This window comes from Mustela erminea, chromosome 14 (assembly GCF_009829155.1).
Source record: "Mustela erminea isolate mMusErm1 chromosome 14, mMusErm1.Pri, whole genome shotgun sequence".
Classification (NCBI taxonomy): domain Eukaryota; kingdom Metazoa; phylum Chordata; class Mammalia; order Carnivora; family Mustelidae; genus Mustela; species Mustela erminea.
In genome coordinates this window covers 88,178,084-88,202,867 of record NC_045627.1, presented here as the reverse complement: position 1 = coordinate 88,202,867, position 24,784 = coordinate 88,178,084, and positions in this window count along the sequence as shown.

The following is a 24,784-nucleotide window of genomic DNA, read 5'->3' as shown; positions in this document are numbered from 1 at the left end:
CAAGTATAGCTAAGAAGCCAAAAAGGAAGTATATAGAACAGTTTAAAAAAAAAAAAGTTGATTTACACAAAAGAAGACAGAAAAGGAGCAAAAAATGAACAACAATGACAACAAATAGAAAACAAAGAAAGATGATAGACAACCCAACCTACATTAATCACTACATTAAAATTAAATGAACTAAAAACTCCTAACTAAAAGGCAGAGATTGTAATACTGGATTTAAAAAGAGTGAACTACCAAGAGATGCTATAAATATAAGGAGAATAGAAGACTGGAGAAGGGTAAGTGCTAGGAGGAAGCCTGAAGAACTCAGATGTGTGAACATCCAGGTCAGTTTCAAGGCGAAGGGTGCTATGCGTGTGGGCTAAAGGAAGCTATTACACAATGAAAAAGAAAAGATTCTCCATTCTTCATCTGGAAGACACAAAAATCCTCAATATGTTGTGACTAGTAACAAAATATCAAAAATTCATGAATGAAACTGACAGAAATACAGGGTGACATAGACAAAACCCATCTATAATCAGAGATCCTAGGTCCTTAAATTGCTGCCATTTAAAGAAAACCAAGCCATGGGATTATCTTTTACTACTTTTTAGGGGTCTATGTTCTCTAATACCACCATTATTGTAGTTCATTTTCCTCAACAAATGTCTGCAGCCAGGACAGTGGCACGTGGGAGGGAGGGAGTTCATTCAGGGATGTGAGCCAAACACTTCTTTGTGATGCACATTTCTGGGAAGAAAGGGTATTACCTATATCCCTCCTGTCACTTGAAGGAGCTATTGTTGATGAGATTGGAATCTAAATCTGATGACTAACAAAGCAGGTTTTGAAGTGTTACTGTTCTCTAAGCCTTGTTTTTTTGTTTTTGTTTTTTTGGTTTTTTTTTTTTCCAGAAATGCCTTACAAAGAGTGGCTGAGATGTTTATATGGTAAGTGAAGTGCTTAGATGGCTTCATGAAATAGAACAATGGCATATCTCAAAGCAGCTCCAAGGGGCAGTCTTTGTCAGACATGCTCTCCCTCTGCAACCATGTTCAGCAGCTGGTCATGGTGCCCTTCCGCAAGGTTCTACTCTCTGAAATGTGAATGGTCACAGTAATTAGGAGGGGGCCTCTACTTTTCCTGACTCGCACATAAATCCTCAGCTTTCATTGTTTCTCAGGTCCTTTTTAAATGATAGACTGGCCCCAAGAACATATGCAACTTTATTTACTATTGTGTCTTATGCTGTGAACAGGCATAACATGGGTAACCCAAACATTTCAGCTGCTTATCTTTGTCATCCTCATCTCCAAATTTCTCAGTATGATGTAACATTTCAACAGTGAAAAAACTGACAAAACATTTTCCTCTCACCCAATTCTTTCTACACTGTGGTCACCTTCACATAACATTCATACACACAAACATACACTATAAATATGTATTTAAGTTCCCATCAAAATGTCTGGTATATATTTATACACAAAACCATATAAAGAACATTAAAATTGTTTCTTCAACTTTCTTTTTCCAACCAACATTTATAATTTATACCCTTTGGCTTAGTTTACATTTATTTTACAGTACTAATTTTATCATACTTTGTCCTAAAATCCCCTTGGCTGCCTGCATTTAAAGGTGTGAAGAAAATATAATAAAGGCTGGCTTTCTAAGGAACTTAAAAGGCAAAACACTTTTTAAATCACGCTATGAGGAGACACACAGAGAAAGGCTCTGATTACATCTACTTTCAGCTGAAAATTTCTAAGCATTATATTAATGACCTTGAAGATTGTCCAGCAGAAATATCTTGTGGGTATGAATTTCTTCAAAGGTTGAAATACAGGTCAGAACTCTCCAGGGGCCCCTGTGATATCAAATAAAAAGCTTAATCAATTTGTAGAAGCAGAAGGGTGGACATGCTTTAGAGCACCAGAAATTGATACTCTGAAATCTACAATTATCGGAACTGAAAGTAACTAACTTGCAGTCTGATAAGATTTCTTTCTACCAGTGTCCCCCCTGCTTGAGCAGACATGAAAGGAAAAACAAATTTCAGTGGATTTGAAACCAACAAGACTTTGTAAATGTGTCAGAATTTCCATGCTACAAACACATCATCTCATCTGGCCGGAGGTTGAATTCCTTACCCTGATAAGCATGGACATAGAAATCCCTTGGGTTATTGTCTGCTCTTGACCCCTGCGATGTGGCTTTAAAGCTTAGGCCTAAACAGAACTCATCTGGTATTGGGTCCACAGCCTTGGTGTCTACACACCTAAGGCTGAACAGCAGGCACAGACCCATGCAACTGTCTTTATGAAATGCTAAGTCTATTGTTCACTGTTGGAATTGGCCAGATATTTTCAGACAAAGAAAAAAAGTTTTCCAGACTAAAGAAACACCTACATTTGTCTGTGTATTCCTCCTTTCTGTTAAGGTAGGAGAGCGTATCAAGGTCAGGCTCCTACCTGGATTGATATGTCCTCTGCCTATCAGGGGAGTAACAGGGCACTTGTTGAATTCTACTCTGTGGAATTCGATGACTAAGCTCAAAAGAATGGGGCATCTGTGCCTAATGAGCAGGAGAAAGGAACGTAGACCAATGGGCTCCTGATGATCTTGAGAGTTTAGAGAATCACTTGAGAAGTATCCCCTGTCTTATGATGACAGTCTAAGCTTTGTACCTCCCAGCAGAGCCGCAAATGGAAAGCATAGATTTGAACTGATTTCAAAGGCCTTAACTGAAAGCATGGTTTTCCTCTGCTTTCTTTTGTTGTCTCCAAAGCCCTGTAAGCATGTCTATCCTGATGTCCTGTCTTGCTGAGTGAGTCCAGATTGAAAGTGTCCATCAGGGGAGCCTGAAGGAGGCTGGGGTCGGGGGGAACCTCTCTGGGGACCAGGGTTCCAGGGGTGGTTTTAGGGAGATAGGGCCTTTCCCCTGGAGGTGTCACATTCACCAAACTACAGCAGTTCTGAGAAGACAAAAGCAGTCTCCCCGTAACCCCATGTGGTCCAGGCTGAGATCAGCAAGCCCATCCTTCAAGCTCAATCCCGCCATCCTCCAAGTTAGAAAATGCTGTGGTCATAATCATGCCGCCCAAAACTATAGCCTCCTTTTAATATCACCCCGGATAAATGACCAAACCAGAGGAGGTGTGGGCAGAAAGCATTCAATCAGAAAACGAAGTACAAAGTAAGATTGTTTTTGCATAATACTAGGTCCAAGATCACTTTCTAATCAACTGTCAGTTGCCAAAATTGAAAACATTTAAGATCCACCTAACGAATTTGGTGACTTTAATCATCATTTGCACCCACTACTGTTTATACATTATATATAATGTATAGCCACCAGATTTTATGTTTTTAGTGTTTTCTTTTAGTTTTAATATATTTCAAATTGTCCTAATTATTCTTATGCCCCAAGCTGGAATACCAAAAGTACAATTTAAAAAAATATATGTGAATAGTTAGATTTTGAAGAAAAACAATTCAAGTGACTCTCCTGCAAGTTGCCAGTAATAAAAAGAGTCTGAACAATAATAATGAGAATGGAATTTTTATTAATTTTTTTCCTGAACAACAATTTAATAAACTATTTTTTTCAACTTGCCTCTCAAGAGAAAATTATCTTGGCTTTAGAGATTAAAGCTATAAGAAAAATCTGACTCAGCCAAGACATAAACACACTACCAAGATCCGTAGTTGTTGACTCTGCTTCATATCATACCAAGATGCAAAGAAACACATTATAGAAAGAAGACTCCCATTGTGGGGATGCGGCATTTTTGAGAAAAAGACATCAATTTGTAAAGAGTATCATTTGCTTCAGTGAAGCAAAGCTCCTGTTGGCTCATCCACAATTCCTCTGTAGAGGTAGAAATAACCATTATATTGAGATCCTTTTGTTTCCAGTACCTCACCCAAACAGTGTTCCTTTTCAACTCCAACAATGGTGGATTGGCCAGTAGGATGCTTTATTACAAGAAACCGATGCTTTCAGGCCATGGTTACTTTTTCACGCTGTAGATTCAGTGAGAATTCAGTGGAATTTGCTTTTGCCCGCTTCTCTCCCCAGGCCCCTAGGGATAGCAGACAGATTTTATTTTTGGACACTGTTCTCCAACTCTCTGGTGAAGAAATTCCTATAGAGTAAACTACAAATGAATTACTAGATAAATTTTTAAAACCAAAGATATATAATCTATAAAACTATTTTTAATTGTTAAGTCCATGAGCTTTAAAAATTGGGTTTCCAAACACTGCATCCAGGTTTCTGCACTTTCCCTTTGTGGACCAGAGATGAAGATCCCATGAGCCACCCCCTGTTCTCAGACACTGTTCTGGAGGTCTGGGATCCCTATGGTCAAGATGACAGACAAAGATTTCTGTATTTCAGGACCACACTGAAGACAGCCTTCATCCAGGCTCTGATCTGGATGGTCAAGGTCATTGGTGGGAATAATCAGAGATAATCTGATGGGTAAATGGTGAGGCTGCATTCTCTTTTTAGACAAATGTGTAAGAAAAGCTTCATTCACCCTTCACCGGCTTTCTAAGAGCTGCAAATTGGTGAACAGAGTTTGGGATTTTCAGACCCTCAGCTCCAGAACCTTCCCTGAGAGATGGAAAAGCCAGGGGAATGGTGGGTGGTGAGGAGGGAAAGGCTCTGCATGTCAGAATGACTCCCTCAAAGGACACTGCAGTGACCCACAAGTACCACAGACCTCAGGCTGGGGCAAGGTTTCACATTCAAGAGTGGCATGGACTCAGGGGGTCAAGCAGTGGGGAGGGCATAGGATTGACCAGCATAATATGGAGCTTCTCCTGCTTTTCATGGACTGTTCTAATGCAGCCCATGGCCAAAGAAGACAACATAATCATTTCCAGACTGTCCATTAATATCATGGATGAGATGTAACAGTACTTAATATTTAGATTAAGAAAAATGTTAATGTGCCCAAACTAAAATTTTCAGCTATTTTATACCACACATCCATTTTGGACCATCAAGAGAAGCTGTTTCCATTTGCTGTAGCCTGTCAAAAGCTTTAGATAATTAAAATGCAAAATGACTATCTAGATTCTTTTTACAGACCAGCTTTTAAAGGATTTTTGCTGAGTGATCGAACCAACCTCATACATTGATTGTTCAGATATTCAAAGGAATATAAAAATGGGAAGAAATCTGTTCATGGCAGAAAATAGGAAAGATAGGATGCAAACCCAAGAGACTTGGAGGAATTCTGTGAGACACAGTTCAGGACCTGGGGACAGAGGAGAAAGCACCCTCCTCCAGCCTGACCCTCCACCAAGCCCTGGGCTAGCTCAGGGTTTCAGGCCCTGGACACTTGAGATACTGATGACCTCCAAGCCTCCAGAACCCACACAGTCCCTTGAGGTGATGACAGAGAGGGAGCTCAGAATCTGTGACTGTTCTAATTGCAGTGTTGGGAGCCAAGTTCTTTATGAGAAAACTCCATGCTGAGCCAGGCCACACCCCAATTCTCCAACACCAGCCTACCTAAAAAATAGGAAAAAAAGATGTCCATTCTGACAAAGGTGAAAACCAGTAAATCTGAGAAATTCCCATGACTGTTTATGTGGGCCTACATTATTTTACTAGGGCCCAGTACTTCCCAGGATGCCCCTGAGAACAATATATAGCAAGCGATCTCCTGGGTATTTGAAAAGATTAAGAATTTCAAAAGAAATAGACCCTCTGAAAAGTCCTAAGAAAAATTCCCCTAGGAAACTGAGCTCCTCAGGAAATAGCAGGAAAGTGTAAGAACAACATTTTGCTCTTGCTGTGTAACAAATCACCACAAATTTAGGGCCTTAAAAGGGTGCCCATTTATTACCTCTCACTTTCTGTGGGTCGGGAGTCTGAGCAGGGCCTCACGGGGTCCTCTACCCAGGGTCTCAGAAGGCTGCAAACACCATGCTGGCCAGGATGCGTTCTCATCCGGAGGCTCAGCTGTGGCCGAATCTGGTTCCAACCTCTCTCAAGTTGTTGACAGAGATCATTCCCCTGTGGCTGAGTTGAGGGTTTCAGTTTCTTCTCCACTGTTACTCCAGTGCTCCCTGCGGTCCCTGCCTTGCAGCTCCTTTCCTTGCCTGTTCATCACACGGCAGCCTGCTGCTCCAGGGACCCCAGTGAACCTGCCTTTTATGCACATGAACATGAGCAATATGTATATACACTCACTCACATGCGTGTACACACACACACACACACGTGCATGTGCGCATGCACGCACGCACTTAGGAACGACTTCTTCTTGTCTTTACCATGTGACATAACCTCATCGTGGCAGGTTATACATATACATAGGCTCATCACCTTTGACACATCCTATAGTTAAAAGCCAGCCACAGCTCCTGCCCACACCCAAGGTGAGGCGTGGCTACAGGGTGTGAACATACAGGCCCCTTAGGGTCTGCTCGACACAGAGAGTGTCTATTTCTCTCTCAGCACTGAAGAGAACGTGCACCTATGAAAAGGGAATGAAGAAAAGGCAGCTGTATGTGTGTGTGTGTGTGTGTGTGTGTGTGTGTGTGTGTCTGTGTGTGTATGGTGTTCTTTTAATAAAGAAACTAGCAAAGAACACCCAGAAAACACTCCACAGTTTATTCACTGCTTATGTTTTCCCAGGATCCAAAGGTACAAAGTAGGAATACGGTGAACAGAAAGATGGCGCCCAGAGGAAGTCTCAGGACACGCAACATGTATGTATTAGGAATTCCAGAAGAAGCGTGCAGAGAAAAACTACGAGTAAAGGATTTTCTTTTTGTCAAAGAACTTTTTCTTTTTCTTCCCCTTAACTACATTTTTATAGGTAAGGAACTCCCCAGCATCAAAATAGTAATCACAATAACAACGCATGATCCACATAGACATATTAATTGTGAAAATTTTAAATGTCCCTGTCATCCAGGTGGGGGAGGGGCAGGAAAGTTACACTGCTACTATTTCTAATACTAAATCAATCTTGTCCTCAGATACGTTAAGCGAACACATTTAGAACACAACAGAACATCGTCTGCCAAGTTTTGAGGGAAATTATATTGGTACCTAAACCATTCTGTGTGTGATTGACCCATTATAAGCCCCCATGTGCCTGTTCTAAAAGAGCATCACTGAAAGGTGAACTTCAGCAAGCCAAAAAATAAAAATCATTATTTCAGGAAAAGGGAATTAGTGTAAAAAAAAAAAAAATGGTAGCGATGAAAAAAACAACATTCAAGGGTTGATATCCAAATTCATTCTTACCTAACAATGAAACCGAAATGAAAATGTCAAAAATCTCTTAGGAGTGGAAAAGCAAACAAGAGAAATAATTATCTGCATGAAAAACTCCCACTATTTTTAAAAATATGTATTTATTTATGTGAGGGAGAGAATGTGTGTGTGTGAGCGGGGGAGGGATAAAGAGAGAGAGAATCTTGAGCAGGCCGTCCTCTGAGTGTGGGGCCCTACGTGGGGCTTGATCCCAGGACTCAGAGATCATGACCTGAGCTGAAACCAAGAGACAGATGCTTTACTGACTGCACCACCCAGGAGCCCCCAAAAAGTCCAATTATTTTAACCAAAATGAAGATGGAGGTAGACAAAAGGAGAAAATGAAACTATTGTGGAGTTTATTATCCCATGGATTGGACAGACCTCTCAACAGGTGCTGTTAGTAACCAAAGAATAAAGTCACTAGGAATCAGTTAAGAAATTTCCTGTAAGAAAGACCCTGAATACTAAATAAGTAATCTTTTTTCCCAATTAATCTACACATTTAAGGTAATTCCCATAAAATTCCCAACAGGAATATTTTGAAGGTAACATAACAATCTTCAAGTTCACTTGAAAAAAAAAAAATCTATTAAAGTACAAAGAAGAGGGCACCTGGGTGGCTCAGTGGGTTAAGCCTCTGCCTTCGGCTCAGGTCATGATCTCAGGATCCTGGGATCGAGCCCCACATTGGGCTCTCTGCTTGGCAGGGAGCCTGCTTTCTCCTCTATCTCTCTGCCTGCCTCTCTGCCTACTTGTGATCTCTCTCTATCAAATAAATAAATAAAATCTTAAAAAAATAATAATAAAGTCCAAAGAAGAATGAGGGGGGCTTGCAAACATCAGTAAACATTAACTGACAATGTTTTTCTCGCACAGAGATAGACAGAGCCATCGAGCAGAATAGAACATCTTGAAGCAGACCAAAGAATACGGTAGTGACGTTTCACATCAAGATTAAATAAGTGGTACTAGAGGAAATGAGTATTCATTTAAGAGAAAAAAAAATAAATTAGATTCAGGCCTCAGATAAATTCCAAAGGGATTTGAATCATCATAAAATCAAAAATAGAAGAAAGTACATTATAAAAATATCTGTACCATATGAGGATGGGGGGAACCTATCTGAGGATGACACAGAAAGCAAACCTAGACAGGAAAATATTGGTAATTAAACTGTATAAAAATTTTATACTGCTGGTGGTCAGAAAATGCACAGAAAAGTTAAAACACTAATAATGAATGGAGAAACTCTGGATGCTACAGCATAGAAGCAGAGCTTTTACAGATTGATACAAAAAATATTAAAAGCCTCAGTGGAGCCATGGACACATGGTGATTTACCAAGAGGCAACAAAATCCTAAACAAATGCATGATACTCAAAAATGCAGATTTTCACACGATAAAACACCCACCACCACCGTCACCTACAAATATGCACAGCAGTTAGAGGTGGGTGGATGCGTGGATGGACAGACAGACAGATCCCTGTGAGAAGGAGCACAGGAACGTCACCCTGCACTGGCACCAGGGGTTGGCGGGGGCAGGGGGGAGGGCAAGCCAATACAACCTTTCCGGAAAACATTTTGGCAAGAAAAGTGTAAAACGATTTCACTTCTGGTAGTTCACTGCATGCAAATAATCATGGGCATACACACATAGATTTAGCCAACGCTATGTTCCTCAGAGGGATATTTATAAGAACAAAATGTACCGGTTAAGAAAAACCCTCAACGATCGACAATACAGGGCTAGAATAAAGACACCGAGAGACCCACACGTGAGACGAAGGTCGTAAGGCAGTCACAGCATGTATCTTTTGTAAAATCTAAAAGTGTATTTGAGTAGGAGAACACAATACAAGTTTATCGTGTTCCGGTGGGCACCAAACGTTTTCTCCGGGTGAGGCTGTCCGTGTTTAAGTCTCACCAGCGTGTTGAAGAAAACAGCTGGAGGTAAAGACAACACCGGGTTGTTTCCCTACAGAGCCGAGAAGGCTGTTCAGGAGCTGTGGTCTTTGACGAATATTACGGCCTCTCGCCATCAACATTCTGAACACGTGGGTGAGTTTGCAACAAGCAGGAAAGATCCAGGGTGCGCTCAGGAACTCCAGAGTGACCTGCCCCTCTCATTCAGGCGAGGGCCACCTGCACGTTCATCCAACCTCACTCAGCATATGGCTAAACTATTACAAAGACGTTGTGACCAAGAAAAAGTACACTTTGTGAAATGCCGCACGGATGGGTCATGCTTGGCTAGTAACACCAACTGGCAGAATGAGTGCAATTTTTAAAATATGAAATACAAATTTTTGTCAAAGGAGAAGTAAAACATTATAGCTTGAGGTTCATTAAACCCGGCTCACATTCTGGGATTCCAAAAATAAAGCACTGGCTATTCAAAATTGCAGTTTGACGAAATTACTCCAGACCGAGCCCTAGAGATGCGAGAAGAGGTGGATGCAGGGCTGTTCCGGCTGCTCGGGCTCAGCGGGCGCGAAGGAATGTTCCTTCCTCCTCCTCACCCCAGGGAGACAGACGGCAAGAGCGGAGGCGGGGCTGACCGTGTCCCCTCGTCCTCCTGGGACGCCCCCTGCCCACGGCTCGAGACTGTGCCCTGTTCTCTCCCCGAGGAATGAGTAATTTGCATGCCCTTGAATGCTAGCTTGCGTGACCTTCTGGTTTAGGGGAGCCGTCTCCTGGGGACTCGCGCGTCAGGCAGCCCCTGCCAGGGGCGTCAGTCAATGTGCATTCCAATGGCAGGTGCGCCTCCAGGATGTGGCCCTTGCCAGCTGGGGGTCTGCAGGTGGTGACTGTCCCTTCCATACCTCACCGGTCTCAGCATTAAGTGGCCATTGGAGCATCCCTGCGTCACGGAGCTGCTTGACTTTGTCACTCAGCCCACATGCTTGGACCGGAGATGGGAACCATGAGTCTTCCAAGCGGCTCTAGACGAGGCAGGAGGAAGTTGTTAATCCTCCAAGAAGGCAAGAGTGGAGCGGTGCTGGGGCTCCCTGGGTCCTTCCTCTCCTCTGATAGCCCAGACTCTCGGTTGAGAGGAGCCTTCCTCGGCTGTCAGTTGTCCCCGTCAACTGCTATGGTGTCTGTCGTCTGTGTCTCCTTCCCCCTCTCTGTTCCCTCCTCCGACGCACACTTTGAGGGCTCCCCAGCCCGGACTGAGCACAGGCTACCATCCTGGCTCTTGACCTTCCTTCACCCCCAGAGCCCTGGGGTGAGGGGGGCTTTTGCCTCAGCCTCCCCACAAGCCACCCCCTCTAGTTCCCCCCGGAGTCTCCTGGACCTTACCCTCTGGGAGGTCTCTAAGCAGCGCCTTCTAGATGTGTCCCTTTTAACTCTGGATTAACAAAAGGAAAATGAAGACCATTTTAAGATTCATTTAAAAAAAAAAAAGACATATTCTGCTTTAAGAATAGAGTTTAGCCAGAGATATTGATCAAATTCATGGGCCGAATGAACATTGTATTTATCCTACTTACAGAATATTCGTTATTTTTTATTGATCAATAGAATTCAGGTTTCTACGAGATAGGAAATTACATCACCAATAAAATCGGAATAGCAGCATTTAAAATTAGCCTTGTGAATAAATAGAAACATGTTGCCAAATAATGAAGATAATTTTTATTATTCTGCTCTCCTTCGGGGGGGCTCTGCTGTCAGTGAATGACATCAGCCTCCCTTTGGGTCCGCCAGCCCTCAATCCTTACTTCCCACTCTTTGTTTGAAGTCAGACAACTGGCTATTTTTATACCAAGTTTCTTTCCTTTTCTTTTTGGTGGAGGGTGATGGCTTCAATTAAATAAAAAAATAAATAAAATGAAATGAAATTAGCTGCTGGGGTACAAGGCAAGCTTTGCAACATAGTGTTCTAGTCGCAATAAAAGATTTCTCCACTGAGAACAAGTTCTTATTCACCTAGAACTGATCTTATAATTCAAACACTCTCTGGCTGTGAAATCATGCCAAAAAGTCCTTATGAGCGATATCATCTTAAATGCAGGCAGTGAAAACTGGGAAGATATTGCTAATAACGGCGCCGCATTAATTAATTGCTATAAAATTTGCAAAATAAAAAGAACATTGGGAACAAAGCGATATAATATTTACCAGTGCTGAAAATTAGAAATAAATATTCAACATGCCCTTTTTGAGTCATACAAGCAAGCAGTTTTGAATAATAAGGCAGGACAAAGTCTTTTACACAGGAAAAGCTAATGATTTCTGCATTTTGCTGCTGGTGAGGAATTGAAGGATGGCTGATTTGAATCTTCCTTCAATCTCCCATCAATAAAACACAGACAAGGCAGAGGCGAAAGCTGATCTGGGGGAGTCATGCTTTTATAATTGCTTTTTACCCTCAGGCATTTGAAATCCAGAGGGTCACGAGTCCTTGGGAGAAAGCGAGTGTAGCCCAGAGCCCAGTCGAAACCCTGAGAAACAAATTAATTTGTTTGTGGGGCTCAGGTCTAATTTGTGGGAAGAGAACACTGCGTGGCACTTTATAATGTTATAACCTAATTAAAGATGTATCTATCTAAAATATTTATGCAAACTTTACCAAACCCAAAGATTTTAATCTCATTTGAGAGGTTAGCTGACTTGTGGGACCAAAAACAATTCTTAAAACAAGCTTTTGGACCAGGAATCCAGAAGGCAAATTACAAAAAAAAAAATATATATATATATATAGGTATCGCAAATTTCAACTCGTTTTGGTACCTATTAGCCCCTTTAATTAGGAAGACCTAATCTCATGCCACATTTCCTGACTCTGCTTGGATACTGGGTGAGTCCAGATTTCTTTATTCAAATGCACTACAACCTCTTTCTTTTCTTTCTTCTTTTTTTCTTTTTTAATTCTACTTTACTCTATGATGGGAAATGCAAGTGAAAATTTGCATTTCTTAGGATTTTGCAGTCTGCCAGTCTAAGCCTACCTGGGACTGGTTCAGCCCGGAGCCCCACCATGGAGGCCTTTAATAAGCATATAGCAGGGTAAGCTGGAAGGAAGCCACGCGGCCCGAAGAAAAGAGGGAACCAATCCGAGTGTGACCGGAGCGCTGTGATTTGGGGTCTCTTCCCCACGCCACGTAATACTATCATCCGCAAATGGACATTTCACTGGGACTCCAGATGAGGCCGTTCAGGCAAACCCTTTCTAGTTTCTTGTTATTTTTCATCAAAGAAATAAAGAGACTGGGGCGCCTGGGTGGCTCAGTGGGTTAAGCCTCTGCCTTCGGCTCAGGTCATGATCTCAGGGTCCTGGGATCAAGCCCCGAATCAGCTCTTCGCTGGGCAGGGAGCCTGCTTCCCCCCTCCCTGCCTGGTTCTCTGCCTACTTGTGATCTGTCTGCCAAATAAATAAATAAATACATACATCTTTAAAAAGAAAGAAAGAAAGAGATTAAAATCTAAGTACACGTGGTGACACCAAAAATATGCTTTCAAAGGCCTCTTCTTTGCTGGACCCGTCATCACAGAAGCCCTGTGTCCCTAATCCGGGCACAAGTTACTATTGTTGGGAAGATGCTATCCGCTGTCACGTTTGTGGACGTGGTCCCTGGCAGCCCAGGGCCCACACCCTTCCTCCTGGGTCAGCTCATTTTGGCAGATGCCTGTCTTCCCCAAGAGGGCTCACGGACCCCCGCTGGACCTACCCCGTTTACTGGCCCCGGGGCCCAACCCGGACTTGAAGTGCACAGGCTGGCTGACTCAGGGAAGCCCTGGCGTGCTCTGACGCTGGAGTGGAGGTACCTGTGACCCCAGGAGGCGCGTCCCCAACCAGGACAGACCCCCAGACTGGGGACAGTTCCGCAAAGTTAGTGGCTTCCTGGGCCAGGACCTCAGCCCTTGTCCTGGGCAGAACTTCTTACGGTTTTTTATTTGGTAAAACTATCCATAACACAGCATGCGCCGGGTTCAACCCTCTCAGCGCACGATTCGTCCCATTCCCAATGTCATGCAAATATCGCCGCTCTTTCCAGAACTTCTCCATTGCCCCAAACAGAAATTGTAACCATTGAGGAATGACTCCCAACACCACCCCCCCCAGCCCAGTCCTCCGCAGCCTCCAATCTACTTTCCATCTCTATGACTTTGGGCCACACCTTTTTGATGCCTCCAGTTTCTTCTTCCAGAACCTGCTTGGCAAGGACAGGGAGGGAAGGGAGTTGAGACCGTGCCCCGGAGCTCCATCCGCCACGAGGAAGGGGCTGCCCACGGCTAACATGGGACGCACAGAAGAACCGAGCTTGCGACCTGAAAACCCAAGGTGGGGACCACCTGGCTAAGGGGGGGGAGGAAATGAAGGAAGAGGCAATTCTTGGATAGTTCCACTTTGCTAGGACCGTGGAAATAGAAACTTCCAGTAACGCACCAGGCAAGTGTCCAGCCAAAGCCATGCAGGAGCAATCAGCTGGCAGGTGACAGGCAAAGCCCGGGCAAGGTAAGAGCTGCCCCCATCAAGGAGTTGCCCGTTGCAGGCTTCCAGCTCCTGGCCAAAGACGGTATTTTCTGGATATCCGGCGACACTTCCACAGGCTGAGTCTTTCCGTTGGTGTCCTGGAGATTGAGTTTACCTCTGCTTAGGAGACTAGAGGCCCTGAAAGCAAATGAGGAAAGTTTCCAAATAGAGATGGAATAAATGAATTAATTTCCATTAAGTTCCCACATTTAGAATCTAGACAGGCAAGTACCCAAGGCCACCTGGGTCCGTGTCCAGCGCCACACCTGCGTGACCTCTCTTAGCTTTAGAAGCACCTGACCCCTTCCTGCCCGGGAAGTGTCACCCATGTAATTAGGTAACACTTTCCAGGCCAAGTCGACATTTCTGTTGGGCTCTGTATCGTGAAGCTGGATGTGTGAGAAAATGGCTATAATGTGTCTTGCTTGAGAACTACATCTGACCCATTCTAAGGTTCCCCAGTGCTCCATAAAACGTTCGCCTCCTAAGGAAGAACTTAATGAAAGGCAGCCGTAAATCACCATATTTAACATTTACATTTGTTTACTCTGCACCTGACTTGAAACTGTTGGTTGACCTTGTTTGACCTGCGCCGAAGCCTGGCTGGGCTGACATAGTGACGCCCAGGACGCCAACCGATTGCCCCCACTCCCACCTTGGAAGACCCCCACCCCAGGCTGATTCCGGAGGCAGGTGTGGACGCTCCTAGGGAACTTCTCCCCACACGTTATATTTCTCTTTTCCCCTGGAGGAAAAATGGAATGAAGTCCAAGGAGCCAAATGTAAATTTCTGCTTTATTTTTCTAATAGTGACCCAAAGTGAGAAAGCAAATAAGGCAAGTAAGGGGGCACCTGGGTGGTTCAGTTGGTGAAGCATCTGCCGTCGGCTCAGGTCGTGATCCCAGCGTCCTGGGATCGAGTCTCATGTCAGGATCCCTGCTCACTAGGAGTCTGCTTCTCCCTCTCCCTCTGCCCTTCAACCTGGGCTCATGCTCTTTTTCTCTCTCTCAAATAAATAAATAAAATCTTGAAAAAGGAAAGGAAAAGAAAAGAGAGAAGGATTCTAAGCCTGTCCCTATATATTCTGAAGTGGGGGAACATACCCCTTGAGTTAGAATTCTCTCGGATGGTTTTCCTGAGACAGTCCTTTCTATGTGACAACAGAGCAAGCTGGTTCTAGAAGGAGAGGAGTGAACACTGGTGGCGGTGCTGATGGCAACTGGCTTTCTTCGTCAGTGGGCCCATTCAGGGAGACCCTGTGGGGGCCCCCCGAGGCTGGGGCATCGGGACCAGCTCTTGAGCAGCAACCCGACAGGACCGATCAGACCTGCGTGTCGATCAATATCAAAACCATCCCCTCCTGCCGTGAAGGAAGCGCTCCTTGAAAGACTTCTGGATTTCACAGTTCTGGGTCCGAAACAAGCTGACGTCCGTGAGCGGTTTCAGGCATAGCCTTTATGTGAATCTGAAAGATTACGTCTTGAACACCGAAGGGAAAAGCAGCAGGCAGAGCAGCCCGGAGGCACAGGCGGCAGATGGGCGTGGGGGGGAACGAGGCTGCCTAAACCGTACCCTGGACCGCAGAAAGATGTGCCCATTTCTCATCACTGTAGCATGCCTTTCCCCAAAACCACCATCCGCAGTAACAGCAGATGTGAGTATGGAACAATGTCTGGAGCATCCCTAACCCAGGTGGATGGAGACATTCGCCCCTTTCCAAGTGACCCTCTGGTGGAAAGTGCAGGAATAAAGAAAGCTTTCCCTGGGGAGGGGAGCCCTGGGACGCCACAGAACTTGTCCGCCTGTCGGTCTCTGCTGGAGCCTGGGCCCAGGGCTGCCAGGCGGTCTTCTTCCGATCACACTCGGAACCGGACAGACCCTCTGGGAGGAGCTTCCCCACCCCCACCCGCCTCTGAAATCAGGGTATCCACTTGGAGGAATGTCAGAGGGCACTTCTCTGAGCAGTGAACTGCCACCATTTCTCTTGCCGGAAAGTGTTAGACCCGGCCTCCGTAGTAAGAGCGAGCCCACCAGTAAATGCGCACTTGGCTTCCATCAACACCCGCCCCGCCGCCTGGATTTTCACACTTCTCGACTATTAAAGATGAGTCCTGGGGCAGGAGTTAGAACATGATAGGGATCCTCAGCGACGTGATATCGGCAGCTGATGAAGGTCTCTGGGTTCCTCAGCGTGGCGAGGGAAGAGGAGATTCTGTTCTCAGAAGTAAGTGTTCCGGATCCTGGAATACATTCCTCCAGACTGTGCTCACACTCAGCTCTGACTCACCCTCAGACGCAGTATGGGAGCGGAGAAGAAAACAACCAAAGTTCAGAGGAGAGGCCAGAACGAGGGGCGAGAAGTAAGTGGAGAGACATGTGCAGAAGCAAGGGAAGCTGGGGCGCCCCAGGAAAAGAGCTGTTTTCGAGAAGAGCTTTTTAAGTAAAAGTAATGTTAGGTTCACTACTGTTTCCCAATGACAAGCCCAACATCGGAATCAGGGGTTTTTGCTGCTGTGTCCACTTGGGAGAATATTTTCAATAGTGCTGCATCTAAGGTTCTATTTTAAAAATTTGAATGTGTAATCCAAAAAACACTGTGCTGTTCATTAAAGAAGAAATCACAGGGCACCTGGGTGGCTCAGTGGGTTAAAGCCTCTGCCTTCGGCTCAGGTCATGATCTCAGGGTCTTGGTGCTCAAGCCCCGCATCGGGCTCTCTGCTCAGCAGGGAGACTCCTTCCCCCTCTCTCTCCGCCTGCCTCTCTGTCTGCTTGTGATCTCTCTCAGTCAAATAAATAAATAAAATCTTCTAAAAAAGAAGAAGAAATCACAGCCAGCTGCTGATTGGTACCCCTATCAGGTCCGGCAAAACTTTACATAAGACCTCGAGAAAACAAAACCAACCAAGAAAACCGAACAAAAACAAAAAAGTTATTGATGCATTGATAAGATCCACAGACTATATAAAGTCCACTTAAAGCCATCTTGTACTACCCTAAAAACGTAAATCTCTTGGAAAGGAACTCATCAGTGCTGGTTTGAAGACTGGCATTGGATGTAGGGCACAGAGATTAATACTCTAAAAATAATCAAAACTAAACAGAAATTCCTAGAGGAGAGATGCTTATTTCCTGACTATTCAGACACGATGAGATTTTGGAAAAATAGGACCTTTCACAAAGTGATTATTATACCAGGGCCGTAACATTTTACTAACACGAATTCATAAAGTGACCCTGGAGATCAACAATAAAACAGAATTTTATAATGGGCTTAAATAGCCAGAAAGTTTCAGCGTCTGTGTTGTGTAGCCAACTAGCTTTCCCTTGGCTCTGTCTCCCTGGACAGTCTCAGTTCCGAGCCTCTGAAAGACGAAATGCCACCCCAGCTTCTTCAAACCACGTCGAGCTCCGGATCCAGGAGATAATGGGCCTGCCCTTTTGTAGCAGCGCGGTTTGCACGCAGGCCCTCCCAGCCACCCTCCCGGTCGGTAAAAGGGAAACAAGTGACGCCGATCAGGAACTGTGCAGGACTTGAAACACTCAACCAAGCCCTAGTGCAAGCTTCCCAAAGCCTCGCCGGCCGCCTTCCCGAGGTGGGCTGCTGGCTCGCCGTCTCCTCCCGCTGCCCTCGGCTTCGGAGTGTGTCTGGAAACAGCTTTGCAGATGGCCGCATAGGTTTTACAGGAAATATTACTTAAACACTGAAAAGGATCGCGTTTCTCCTGTTAGGAATTACAAATCTGGATTTCATTTTCTCTCCTGCATTCTTCCCCCAGCAAACCCTGGGAAAAAATGTAACCGTTCTCTACGACACGCACAAAGCACTGGGGAATGTTTTCACGACTCCCCAGCCCCGCTCCTTTGCCTCCCCCTCCTGTATCTTTTCGCACACGCCTGTAACATGCATCTACATGCAGAACAAACGTACGCACAGATTTGCACTCGTGTTGCTTCGTGTACGGACACAACGGCCCGGGAGGAAGAAACTCCTGAAAATGGAAAGCTGTGTCTCTTCTCTTTCATTCCTTATTTTAAAAATTTTCTATGGTGAAGGAAAAGAAATCCAGCCCTCAGCTCACTTGGGTAACTAGCCATGAGCCGCTTCTCTCCTTCACGGGCTTCTCTTACAGCATTTTCTGTAGCTTCACAGCGATGGGGTGGGGGTGGGGGGGTCCTACTGTCGCGAAGTGATTAGCATCAATAAACAAGTGAATAGGTGGGAGGCATGCAGGTCTGACAGAAGCTGGCCACGGGCCTCTTGATCTGCCAGCCAGGGATGGTGAAACAAACCATCGCAGGGCAAGTCTGTCTCAAGCCGACTTGGGTATCTGCCCACCTCCCAATTCTAGAAACATCTCCGCAGAAGGGAGTGTGTGGACATAGATCCAGCTCTGGCTAAGCCAGGAACGGCAAGGGAACGTCAGAAGCCAAGGCTGTGTGCCCCCCCCCTCCCGGGTGCACAGGGGCCGCTGGAGTCCACCCCCACGCACTGCCCATGCCCCCCACCCCCCATCCTGCCCCTACCCGCCCCCCCCGCCACCCACTGCAGGTGGCCTCAGAGGGACCCCGCCATCACCTGCACACAGAAACCTGCAGCGACAGCTTGCATCTTAATATCTCTCCCGTGAACCCCAACCGAGACAGTCACCCAGGCCCACAGCAACACGGTCCCCTTCATCATAAGATCCAGGGGCATCCTAAATCGGCTCTAATCTACGCAGTGGTATTTCTCGATGCCCAGCTGTGACTATGGGTGCAGGAAGGCAGGATCAATGTTGGGCTTTTATGAGACTTGCAGCCGTTCCCTGCAGCTTCCAGAACGCGGCTCCAGGGGTGCTGGGCACCTCGCCGTGCCCAAGTCTGTGGGGTGTCTGCACCCCCTGGTTGGAGGGTTTTACCTCTAGGTTGAAACACAGTAAACAAGGCCCCACACAGCCTCCCAGCGATTTCCAGGCTTCCTGACCTCCAGCCCCTTGTCCCGAGGGACCCGAGGCCGCTCCCCCTGCCCCAGCCGAGCCCCGTCCGGCCTCCGTCCCTGCCGCTGCCGGCCCCACCGCCTCTCACCTCGGCGGCACAGATGCCTCTCCGGCCATCTGGAACCACCTTCCTGCGTCTCCACCTCATTAATTCCCCATCTCATTTCATACTTCCTCAGAAAATGTCTCTTTTCTCCTCTGTCTCTGTGCACCCTGGCCTAAAATACCTGTTTGCCTTAGCAGGTATACAGGATCCCAGATCCCAGGGGCGCTGGAGGGCCCAGAACACAGGAGCTTGTCTTCCTGGGCGGTCGGAGGCCAGGGCACCCCCACCTTGCTGCACTTGTCCTTCTCTCTGCTCGGGGTGGCCCCAGCTCCCTCTGACCAGGAGGTGCTCCTCTTGCAGAGAGAGGCAGGTGGGGTCAGGGAGGGACCGCAGCCGGGCATGGGCAGGCAGCTTCGTGGAAGGTGAGCAGCAGCCCCGCGGGGCATCGCTTCTGCGGCGGGGGAGCCCCTCCCAGCCCCGACTCCCTGCCCTGTTAGAGAGACAGATGGCAATCCCAGTGACATCCTCAGAGAGAGCTCCCCGAGGGTCAAGACCACTCCTGCGCCAGCCTGGCTCACCGTCTAGATGCCGCGGCGATAATCACAAGGAGGAGAAGATAAGTTTGACCTGGATGCCCGGGAGGCGGGGAGAAGGGAGAAGCAGGCCCTGAACGGAGGGCTGGGGAGGCTGAGTCAGGGCGCCCGTGCTGTTGGGACCCCTGCCCCGCAGGCCAGGCGCTTGGATTGACCGTCCCACCTTGGGAGTGGCCATGTCTCTATCTGTTCCAAGCTAACGTGTGTAAGCCACCCCTCCCAGAATCACGCAGCGCAGACACGGACATTGGGAGCACCAGGACCCTTGCCTGGGTGAGGAAGGGGACAGAGCAGCACGGTGACTGCAAGCAAGGAGGCACCCCGCCTCACACCAGCACCCACGATGTTGGCATCGACACCCTAACTCCATCCCAAAGCAACCACCTGAACCTCCCCGTGGAAGTGACAGGTCCTGGGGAAGACATGGCCAACTTCTGGGGCCGTGGGATGGACCCGATCCGCGCACTGGGGGATCCCATGTTCTTGCGTGGTGCTCATGAACCTCTATGGGACCTTTGAGAAAGGAGGGTAAGCCCACAACTCACCCTTCTCAAGAACCTCCTGGCATCCAAGAGAGAAACACATTTAGAAGCCAGATCCTAAGGTTTAAAGCACTTAGAAGGGAAAGAGCACTGTTAGAAGGAAAATATCTGGGGCGCCTGGGCAGCTCTGTACGTTAAGCTTCTGACTCCTGGTTTCCACGCAGGTCATGATCTTGAAGTCTTGAGATTAAGACTTTCCTCTGGCTCCGTGCTCAGCGGGGCGTCTGCTTTTCTCTCTCATCTTCCTGCTTGTGCTTGTGCATGTTGGCTCTCTCTCTAAAATAAATAAATCTTAAAAAAAAAAATAGAAGTAAAATATTTGGGACTCTTTTTAAAGAAAACTACAAGCGTTGCAGTGATCCTAAATGCTAGAGCACTCCATATTTCAAACATGCCTTTATCCATACCCCTAAGTGACAGATTTGGAGAAATGAGCCATGTTTGCACCTAAACATGACATATGTTAATGGAAAAGCCGCCAAGAACCACTGTGTGTGCCATAATTTCCATTGTATGTATTTAAACATGTGTATCCATCTCTCTGGCACACATTAGATGCTAAATAAATAGTCCTGGAATGAATGAATGAATGAATCACAGAACGAATGAGCATCTGCCTGTGAAGCGGTCAGACTGGGCTGCACGCGGAGTTCCCACGCTCCGCGTTCAGCCTCTCCCCGCAGATAAACAGCCGCGGTCCTCCGTGCCCTTCTCATCCTCCTGTTCTTGAGAATCTCTCTTCGGAACTCAGGAGTTCCTGACGCGCTGATAGAATGAAGGCGGGACCAGGCCAGGTTCTCCCCAGAGCGGGGCTCCTCTGGTTTGGGGGTGTGGAGGAGTCCCCGGAAGGAGAAATGACCCTCCCCACCCTGGCCGGGGGCCAGCTTCAGCTGCCTTTCACAGAGCTCCTTGCGTGAGCCGGTGTTTATCCTGGGAGGAAAGGTAGGAGCAGACAGTCCGCGGACGGTGAGTTCAGCGCAGACCGCGCCTCTAACGGCAGACACCCCTGACCTGGTCTCAGATGAACATTCATTGCTTCTGGAACTTAATAGCAAATCCCAGGAGGGTCAATGGACCATGCGGGGATACGCTCGTGGTCCCATCAGCAGTCAAAATGGGGGACACTCCAGAAAAGAGGCATCCAGAAGCATCAAGCGATCCCAGAGATCTAGCCTCTGGCATTAACTGTCCGGGCCCTGAGGGCTCTCAGCACGCAAATTGAGGGCCAGCCCAGAGGATCTGCTCAGCGGCAGCAGACTGTTTTCATCCAGAAAACAGAATCTCCCCCCAAAGTTGAAAACGTGCCTGGATGACACTAAGCGTGGATGCGTCCTGAGATCTGGCAACAGAAAGGACCAGAGCAGTCTTGACCTGAGGAGAAACGTACAGCCCATCACACTCTCCCCAGAAGAGAGGTGCCCGAGACCCCAGAGCTGCCTGGTGGCCTCTGTCACCCCATCCTCAGGTTGCACCAAAAACATGAATTTTAGGCAGAGACAGTGAGACTTGGTTCTAGGAGATGCGGCCAAGAGGTGAGGTGAACAGGGATCAGCCTGGGCACAAAATCGGGTTCAGAACCACCTGAGAGACCGGGAAAGGAGGCAGCCCTCGTGCCCACCTTCCAGATCGCTGCTCCTTGCTCATTCTAGCAGATCTGCGGCCCCCTCCCAGACTCTTGCTTGTGGCGTTTCCAACTGCGTTCGCCCCTCCGCAGGGGGTCCTCTGTCGCTCCAGGCACGTTGAGCACCAGATCTGAGACAGGATGTGCCCCCATCTCCCATCCCCGCGTTCCAAGTGCACAGCCCTCTGTGGCCCAGCGGACCCTGCCCCGTGGAGGCTCAGAGGCAGCTGGCCTGGGCCTTTGCCGCGTACGCACACTCGGAGATGGACTTGAGCCTGGCCTGCCACGGAGCTGCAAAGGACTTGTCCTCACAGGGTCGCCCTCCCCGGCCGACAGCGCGGGCTTGTCTGGGAGGCTCCGGCTCTGTTCTGCACTGGGTCGTTTACCTCCGGGAGACGTGAAACCTTAAGCTGTGAAGAAAGAATTCTCACATAAAAACCGGGAAAGGCGTTCAGAACGTGAGTCCTTACTGGTCTTCGGCAGGTGCCCGGGGCAAATTCACAAGGTTTGTCTAGACTTCTGGCGGGCGGCGCACTAGACTCCCACCAGCTCCTCCAAGGCGTTCCAGGCGGGAGCCCGGTGAGTGTGTGCGGGGGAGACGGCCCGCGGCCCACAGCCCACGGAGCCTACAAGGGCAAGATCGCTGCCAGGAAAATCTCAGTGGGCCGTGTCCCAGGGCAACAGCGGATCAGAACGCAGGTAACGTATGCTCTGAAAGGTTCACATAAAGAGAAAAGAGGACTTGACAATAAACTGGAAATGGGTTCACGTGGCTCTGTGAGAGCCTCTCTCCCGACAAGGAGCACTCTGTGGGCCGTTCGATCAACGTCGTTATTTCTCCGCCAGCGTTTGGATGGGAATTTCCACCATAGAAGAGAATTTATTGAAAAGAATGTAAATGCTATTATTCACTGTAGAATGTTTGTTTTGGGAAGAAAAAAAAAATCTATTTTGGTTTCATCATTTTTACAACCTTCCCAAGCTCCCCAAGTTCTTTTAAATACCAAAAAAGAAAAAAAAATTGCTAATTCTGCCTCATTAATAATAACAGGCTACAATTGCAGAATATTCTCTAATAATGATCATTAGCTCCTCGGTGGTTTTTGTCACTCGGATGTCAACGTGGGATGGGGATTAGCAAGGTTTTCAATTTTTAAATAAGCCGAACAAATTTAGAAAAAAAAAAATACTTTAGAAGAAGAAAAACCTTGAAGCGAGCCTATTCCACACTGCAGGGGCAGGGGGAGACGGGCGGGGAGAGGGAGCGGGCTGCAGAGCCAGGCGGGCGGCTTTGTGGGGCTTGTCTTTGAGCCGGCAACACGCTCCTGGCATCGGCCCTGGCAGGCGCGGCTGGCTGCCTCGTGCCGGGCCCACCTGGGGACAGCAAGGTGGCACAACCCCGGACGGCTCACAAAAGGGACCCTGCCCCCTCACTCCTCCCTGACAGCCTGCCCCCTCTGTGCCCCGAAATATTTTTGTTCCTCCGCAGAGCCCCGCGGTCCCGGCTTCCTGTGGAAGAATGCGGCCGGCCCGGCCCCTCCCCGCGCTCCGCTATCTGCTTGGCACAGGCCGCGCTCAGCTGGGACTTCGCTAAGGATCTCGCTTTCCTGGGCAAACACAGCTTCACCTGCCCTCCAAATCCCTCTCTCCGCCTCCTTCGCCAGCCCTCCCAGCTGAGCTATGTTAATCAGGTGGGGGACACAAGGTAACATTGAAGTAATTCAGCCAATTAGGCCCTGAATTGTTTGCATCCAACAGCATTTTGTATTTCTGCAAATGTGTGAAATGCAAAATGTGCCCTCCAGCGAAACGACAGCAGCCCCGCACTGGCGGAGTGTCAACAGAGCCCGGAGCGCGGCCCTGACGGCTAATAGCGACGCCTGCATATGCTTGCCGAGGCTGGCCTCCTCTCTGCGCGCCTCTCTGCGAGGGGAGGCAGAGCTGGGGGTCTTGGTGGCAGATGGGCAAGGGTAACGGGGATTGGCTAATCCCAGATCTGCATTCTCTTCTCCACGTAGCAACTGGGGAAAGATGGGGCCAGCTGTCAAATGGAAGACTTTCATGGTCCCTTGCACACAACAGCTGCACACGCCCTGCCTGCTTGGTTCTAAATTATTAAACATCTTTTTAGTTTGTTCCAGCTGCAGGCATCAGTGTGTTTATGCAGCCTTTGTGCATTTTACATATGATTCCTTCTCCCCTCCTCTCATCAAAATGCTGTTTGTAAAAGTCATTATCCCATCTGTGCCTCAGTTTGGCCAAACAGCCCAAGACAAATCCGACGCCATTCTCCCTTCCAGGACAATTCGGGAGTTGAAGATGATCGCTGTGACTTGAGACTGCGGGGCTCGCCGCGCGCTCTCTGCCACCTGTACGAGGTGGTGGCATCCGAGCGGCTTTGGGGTCCCGAGGCGTCAGGGGGGCTCCGCTGGCGAGATTTCCTTGCGGTGCGTGTAGGGCTGTAGAGAAAGCACGCACGCGGAGAACACGAAACGAGGCCTCTCCCATCTGCAGAGGGAGTCTTCTTTAACTCCGGCTCCCCCGCCGCTCCTGTCCCCGAAGGTTCCAACAACGATAAACCCGTCCTCGTTTCGGCGGCGCGCACAGTCGCAAGCAGGTACACGGTGCCGCCGCCGCCCAGGGGCTGCTTTGGTCCAGAAGTCCCCGATCCCAGCCTCCCGGACCGCCCCGCGCTGTCTGGGAGGTGATAATGTCGTAAACACGCCCCGGCAGGACGGAACCTGACCTGATGGGTTAATTCTGTTCTTTCCCGAACCCAGATACTGATTTGTCGGAAGGGGTCGCTTCCTGCAGGATGTCGTGGCAGCGGCCAGCTTCCAGCTCAAAGTGAAAGTCTCCCGCCACAATTCCTCTATTGGGAGCCAACGGCAACTCCTGTGCCCAAAGTCTCCTTGCGGTCCGCCGGGGCGTGGGCAGCAGGCCGGGGGGGGGGGGGGGGCAGGGCTGCTCTGTTCCCAGCCTTCGCGGCCTCGGGAGCCCAGAGCCATGGTCCCGGGTGCCAAGGCCACCGGCCTCTGGCTGTGGGGCCGCTCCTTCCCGGGCCAGGTCTGGGTCCTTCCTTGCCCCCTACCCACCTGCAGTCTTGCTCCCTGGCACTCACTTCTTGTCCCTGTTTTATTTTTCATGTAATGACACACGCTTCGAACGGGTTTCATAACGGCATTTGAATATTGGATTTCCCAGAGAACGATTCTCGGTAATTGGCCACAACCCGCTTCCCCTGCT